The following is a 7,199-nucleotide window of genomic DNA, read 5'->3' as shown; positions in this document are numbered from 1 at the left end:
TTGGGCTGGTCTTGTGAGGTTCTTTGTCAATAAAATGTGATGGGAGTGATGGGGTACCAGTTTTGAACCTAGGTCTCAATTGACCTTGTGTGCTTCTACCAGATCTAGAAACCTTGCTGAGCTTCTAGGTGAATAAACCCAGGGTAATCTCCTTGATGATGAGATGGTACAGCCCAGTAATCTCCATCACCTTCACTGATACCAGGACAACTACCAAGTATGCAAATAGGCATCTTAGACCAGCTAAGCTTCAGGCATGTAGCCAGCTGACCACAGACACATGAGCGAGCTCAGCCAAGATCAGCAGAGCCTGACCCAGATGAGCAGATTGTTTCATCCAACTCATAGACACATGAGCAATGATAAATGCTGACTGCTCGAAGCAGGGATTGGAAAACTTGCCTGTGGAGCAGCCAGCTCTCTATTTTTGTAAATAAAGCTTTATTAGAATATAATCATGCCCATTGATTTACGTATTATTTAGTTTCTTTTGGGAGACAAAAGCAGAGTGAGTAGTTGCAACAGAGACTGTGATCAGCAAAGCCTAAAATATTTACTATCTGGCCCTTTAAGAAGACGTTTTCTGATGGCTGGTTTGAAGCCATTGAGTTTGGAAGTGTTTTATTACACAGTGATAACGAACTGATACATGGGTGCTGGGACAAAGGGGCAGATGGGAACACAAAGAAAGAGTTGATTAGCTCTCCAGTGACTATGACTTGGAGTGGTTGGGAGAGGCTCTGTAGAGGAAGTGATGCTACTTGTGTCTTGAGTCAAGTGTAACCTTGGGCTTAGAGGGAAATGATGAGGAAATCAAGGGTCAGAAGTATTGTGACCAAGCCAAAGTCACGTGGCAGATCTCCCGGTTCCTGTTCAGGGACATTTCCCCTCATTCAAGTAGGCAATTTAGCCTTTTGGGTAAGAAGAAGCACCCTGGGGCCAGACAGAGCTGGGTTTGGACCCTGGCTCTTCCATTTCAGAGGTGTGTGATCTTGGGCACCTTAATTTCTCTATACCTTTGTTTCCTCACTCATAAAATGGGGAAAATAGTACTGATTTCCTAGACTTGTTGTGAAATTAAATGAGATGATGGGCACAGCTTTTGGTATATCACTTTATGATTATCAAGAAAGCTGTAGAGGAGTTCCCATTGTGGCTCAATGGAAATGAATCTCACTAGCATCCATGAGGACGCAGGTTTGATCCCTGGCCTCACTCAGTGGGTTAAGGATCTGGCGTTGCTGTGAGCTGTGGTGTAGGCCAGCAGCTACGACTCCTATTAGACCCCTAGCCTGGGAATATCCATATGCCTTGGGTATGGCCCTAAAAACACAACAAATAAATAAATAAAGCTGTAGAAATAAAGACCCCTTAGAAGTCCATGTCATGAGGCTTTCCATTTTAACCAGGGTGAGAGATTTCAGCTAGAGGAAAGTTGCTCTAGTGCTGGAATTTCTGGTAAGATGGATGGTTTTGGACCCATGAAAACTATACCACGTGGGAACACCCAAGGACTCCCACCACCAACAGCTTCTCAGGTCCCCACTCTGGGCTGCTCACTCTCTGTTTCACAACTCACCACAAATGGTGGAAGAGCCTGGGGGCTCGGGAGATTCGGCCACTTTGTACTTATCTTTAAGTTCCTGTTTCTCTGGGCACAGGCTGAGTTAATTCACATGCCCATTTAGAGGAGGAGGACAACCAAAGGGTGTTGAGCCAGATTCCAGAAAGCATTTCTCCGAGCACCCACTGTAGGTCAGGTCCTGTGCTGGCCTCTGGGAATCAGGGTGGAGTCAGAGAAGGTCTTCCCAGAACTCAGCGTCCACGTGGGAGGTAGACCAGAAAGCAGATGTTTCCAACACAAAGTGCTGAATGTCGAGGCAGAGGGAAGCATGGGGTTCCCAGGGTTGGGGGGGAGGTGGCACAGATTAGCTTGGGGCTCAGGAAATGATGCTGAGTCTTCCAGCAAAAGTAAAAGCTTGCTAGAGAAAGCTGGTGGGAGAAAGGCATTCCAGGCAGAGGAAAGAGCATGAGCAAAGGTAGGTGATGGCAGAGCACAGCCTGTGCAGGGTGTGACAGGACCTGGTGCTGCCTGGCCTGGAGTTGAGGAAAGGAAACGAAGGTGAGGCTAGGAGATGAAGCAGGACTTACATCTCACAGTCATTGAAAAGACTGAGGCACACAGGGTAAGGGATCTGAGGGGGACCTGTCCGTGGTCCACTGTAATGGGTGGTGATTTCCATTTTCTTGGCCCCTAAGAAGGGCAGGGAGCCAGGAAACTTCCAGCATCATCCTGAGCCTGTTCAGCTCTGAAGCCCACTACAGTTGTACCATTGGTTTACATTCTATTTCTCACTAAACATTAAAGGAGATTTTTATCCTGTTGCTTCATAATGTACAGGGGGACAAAGAGGGGGGCTGATAAACTGCTGAGTGGGTGGGTTGACAATGGAGAGAAGAGGAGGTGGAGACATCCCATCCTGTGCCGTGTGGTTCCACAAAGTGATAGTCAGGGTCTGAGGACAAGGCCCGTCTTCAGTGCCCAGAGGATACGTTTGATAAGCATTTGGAAATCCTTTCTGTTCTTCCAGATGAATGAAGAAGTGAATCCAAACCTGGAAGTGGCAATTTAAAAAAAAAAAAAGTCCCATCATCACTTTGGGAGCTGAGATGTCCAAGTGTCACAAAAGAGAATTTCTCAATGAGGAACTGGCCAGCAAGGGCGAAAAATACCCTTTAAAAATACTTCCTGCTAGAAGTCAAATGGTAGGCAAACAAGAGTTGCACCATCAACGCAGTGTGCTTCTGGGGTCATTTTCTGAGTTTTGAGTAGACTGGTTTCTCCAAATTTTGCTCCCCCATCGCCAGCTCCCCCAAACTAGACATGGGAGTTGGAACCTCCCGCAGATCAGCATGGGCTGGCATCCATGGGTCCTCGATGATGGATTCGTAGGAGGTGAGCAGAGAGGCAGGCGCTTCCCTGGTTATTTCAGCGCTAGAGCGATCCAGGACATTGGTAGGCCGGCATCCCTGTCCTCTGCCCTCACCATCTCAAATCAGCCAAGAGCAACAGCATTTTTGCCTAGTAACTTTGGGTTGGAGATGGCCGATGTGCAGAAGTGAGCCCATAACTCCCACCCATGTGGAGACTGTAGGGAGAGTTCCTTTAGGCCACGCTTCCTTAACCTCCCATAGCCCGGCAGGCCCTGTGCTAGGCTCAGGGATGGAGACCATGGTGGTTGATGGCATGGACCCGTGAGTTAGGCTCATTTGGGGTGGAGCCCTGGTTCTGCCCCTCACTAGTCGAGTCACCTCCAAAAAAAAAAAAAAAAAGAAAAGAAAAGAAAAGAAAGAAAGCTATGAAACTTTTTAGCCTCAGGTTCCACATCTGAAAAAATAGGCACAGCCAAACTTACCCATAACTGTCTGTAAAGGGCCAAAGACAGGCTCAGCACTAGTAAGAGCTCAATAGGAGTGTGTGTGTGTGTGTGTGTGTGTGTGTGTGTGTGTCTATGATTCAAGCACCTTTGGCTGGTGCCTGGCTGAGTGTGGAGGACAAAGCAATTTGATGAGGACACTGGGAGCTGCATTTATTCATGTCTGGTCTGTGCCAGATTCTGCACAAAACAGTGGGAAAAATTCTGAGTGGTTATTAATCTGTCACCTTTGCCATTTCTTCTCCATGGTTCGCCAGACCCATTCCCTGCCCTGCTGTGTGCCCTGGAAGCCGACCCTGCCAGCTGCGTCCCTCAGCTCCCCTGTCACCTGTCTTCTGAGGACGCTGGCAGGGGACCAGAGGGCAGACGGAGAGAGAGGTCTGTACCTCTAGGGGCAGCTGTGCTCCTCTGCCACTGCGGTCCCCAACACCCTTTTGGAAGCCTGCAGCACCACCATCTCCTCCCTGTGCTCCTGCAGGGGCGTCAGGGCTTCGTGGTGCTGCTGGCCCCGCCCACGTCTGCAAAAGATCCCTTCATTGAATGCTGTCCATGTGCATCATGGGGGTAAACTCTGTTTTCTGCGGGGACCCTTACAGGCACACCTGCTGAGCCTGTGGTCATCCATGCTCTATTAGGCTGGAGTTTCCTCTTCTTGGGCGGAACTCCCAGCCCCCACCTTGATTTCATCTCCTGGGCATGATGGAAGCACCGAGTCAGCGGACTAGAGACTGGCTGAGGTTTGCTTCACTTCAGATGCTTTTAGGTTTGGCTTTCAGTTCTCTTGCCTGCCCTGGGGTGGGGCTCAGCTCGGGGTGGTTTCAGGGTGCTCTCCACTTTGGGGAGGAGAAGGGGGAAGATCATAGCTATATCCAGCTGTGCCCTGCCAAGGGCACCCTCTGGCAGCTGGCAGCAGCTTACAGTTCCTTCTTTGGATCTGCTCTGCCCCCCCCCACCCCACCCCGCATCACCGCTTTCTGCCTTCCCCTGCCCGCTGCTCACAACGTCCAAAGGAGCCAAGGGTTCATTCTTTTATAGGACAGATCTGCATACCTTGTGTCTGGTCCTGGTATAAGCAGTGAAGATCCAGCACAAACAAGACAAGCAGTGCCTTTGTCCTCACGGAGCTCATATTCTGCTGGGAAGAAGATATTGACAGAAACAAAGAGGCGTAGAGACCCTAATTCATTAAGTAATGTTTAGATGAAAAATAAAGTGGGATAATGCGGGGAAAAAATGATGGGCTGGGTATAGGAGCTGTTTCATAAAGGGTGGTCAGGGAGGGTGTCACCGAGAAGGTGGGGGGGGGTCCCTGCAGATGCACTGGAGACTGTGTGCTGGGCAAGGGGACAGCAAGGGGGCAGGTGTATCTCTCGGACAGTGGCTGCAGTGGAGAGGAATGAAGGAGGAGGGGAGAGGAGGAAGTGCAGTTGCGGGGGGCCAGCATCGGAACTGGTCCTGTAAGGCCTCCAAGGTCACCGGAGTGGCTTTGGATTTTGCACTGAGCAATGGGAAGCCTGGGGAGGAAGAGAGACGAGTGGTGGAGAATGAAGGATCCCTCTGGCTCTTGGGCGGAGAACACAGGAGGCAAGAGCAGAAGCAGGGAACCAGAAAGGGACAGTCACAATGACAATAACCAGTCCTGCCTGTGCGCCCCCCTCCCCGCCAGGCCACCTTCACTGTATCCACCAGAACCCAGTAGGGTCTATGTAATCAGCCCAAGGTCTGTGCGAGGTGTTGATTGCTATTGTTCTCACAATAGACGTTGTTATCACCCTATCTGCTGTGTGAGCTGATGAAAATTATTTTCTCCTTCTGAGATTCAGTGTCCTCATCCCTAGAATGAGAACACTAATATCTACCTTTTAGGGTTGCTCTGAGGGTTGACATCATTCACCTATGCAGTCCTCACAGAACCTGTCCTTCTCCTTACCTCTCACTTGCTGTGTGACCCCAGGGAAAATGACTTTCTCTTTCTGGGCCTCATTTCCTTGTCAGCAAAGATGTAGCACTGGATGGCCTCTCAGGTACCCCCTTAGTGCTGAGTCTGTGAGTCTGTGTTTCCAAGGGGGAAAAAAAAAAAAAAAAACTGAAACAAAATTAAGCAAAAACATTGATATCACCACATTAAGACTAGAATAATCAGGGCTACTTTTACTTGCTAGAAGCCAGACACTGTTCATTTAATTGATCATTCCATCCTCACAGTAATTCTAAAAGTCCTGTGTTGTTCTAATTCCCAGGCACAGGGAGGTTAGGTTTCTTGCCTCAGATCACACAGCGTATATGTGATGTAACTGAGCCATGGCCCTCCAGCAGCCACCCTAGTGACCCAGAGCTTTGGACCCAGTCCATCCTCTCTCCCATTATTTGGGTGTCAACATGAATCACCACCAAGAGCTGGATATACCCTTTTTTTTTTTTTTTTTTTTGCCTTTTCTAGGGCCGCTCCTGCCACATATGGAGGTCCCCAGGCTAGGGGTCTAATCGAAGCTGTAGCTGCCAGCCTACACCAGAGCCACAGCAACGCGGGATCCAAGCCACATCTGCGACCTACACCACAGCTCATGGCAATGCCAGATCCTTAACCCACTGAGCAAGGCCAGGGATCGAACCCACAACCTCATGGTTCCTAGTCGGATTCGTTAACCACTGAGCCACGATGGGAACTCCTGGATATATCCTTCTTATGTCCTACCTCTTCTTGGCCTTGAACCCCATTTTCCTAGTATGGTCACATTAATTACACTTGACTGTATCCAGAAATTTGTGGCTGGGCTGGAAGAATACACTGAGATATTTAATGCCTGGGTCCTCATGTTGTTAGGTGATAGGAGTCCTACATTAGAAACAATGGCCATTATAGCTGATACCGAGCACTGACTATATATGGGATCCATTCCAAGAGCTTTACATGTTTCAATATTTTTAATTCTCACATCCATCCTGTCTGATGAGGTGTGTCCGCTTATCATCTGCATTTCACAGATGAGGAACTGAAAGCACAGAGCATGGGTGGAGTGGCGTGCCTCCATCACACAGAGAGCACACCATCGCTGGGATATAAACCCAGGCTGTCTGGCCACAGACACCAGTCTCTTACCCACTTCGCTTTACTGTCTTTCTCAAGATAGCCTCCTCTGGAAAGAAATTCTATGGAATGTTTTAAAAATTCTATTGTAGAAAGATTCTATTGCCAAATAAGTTTAGAAAAGTAGAGTGAAATAAAATGAAACAAGTTGCTTTCTTTCTAGATTCCTGAGTCTTGCATAACCAAATGGTGACCAGGACCTTTAAAAGCAGGACACTTGTTAAGAGTAGGCACTCTCGGGCACTCTTTTTTTTTTTTTTTTGTCTTTTTTTTGTCTTTTTAGGGCCGCACTGCAGGCATATGGAAGTTCCCAGGCTAGGGGTCTAATCTGAGCTGTAGCTGCTGGCCTACACCACAGCCACTGCAACTCGGGGATCCAAGCCGCACAGCTCATGGCAACACCGGATCCTTAACCCACTGAGCGAGGCCAGGGATTGAACCCGCAACCTCATGGTTCCTAGTCGGATTCGTTTCTGCTGTGCCACAATGGGAACTCCACTCTTGGGCACTCTTATTAAGCTCATTTGATCATGGGGACTCTTTACTTCTGGTGGATCAGCTCAAGACATATTTTGTGAAAATCAACTCTGAAAACATTGTGGGTGGAAGCTTTTGGGGAAGGAGTCAAGTTTCAAGTTCTCACTGGTCCTCCCCCATTCTAATTCTCCCCCAAA

General features: G+C 48.7%; 1 long non-coding RNA gene across 1 annotated transcript; it reads right to left on the bottom strand.

The window, feature by feature from the left end:
- LOC102166687 lies at positions 1,297-5,832 on the bottom strand. The gene is made up of 3 exons (XR_002343759.1): positions 5,368-5,832; positions 4,488-4,569; positions 1,297-2,615 (listed from the first exon to the last, which is right to left on the bottom strand). It is a non-coding gene; the product is annotated as an uncharacterized LOC102166687 (long non-coding RNA).

This window comes from Sus scrofa, chromosome 4, assembly GCF_000003025.6.
Source record: "Sus scrofa isolate TJ Tabasco breed Duroc chromosome 4, Sscrofa11.1, whole genome shotgun sequence".
NCBI lineage: Eukaryota > Metazoa > Chordata > Mammalia > Artiodactyla > Suidae > Sus > Sus scrofa.
Note: the sequence above shows the minus strand (reverse complement) of the source record. Positions and strands in the feature narration are given on the sequence as shown.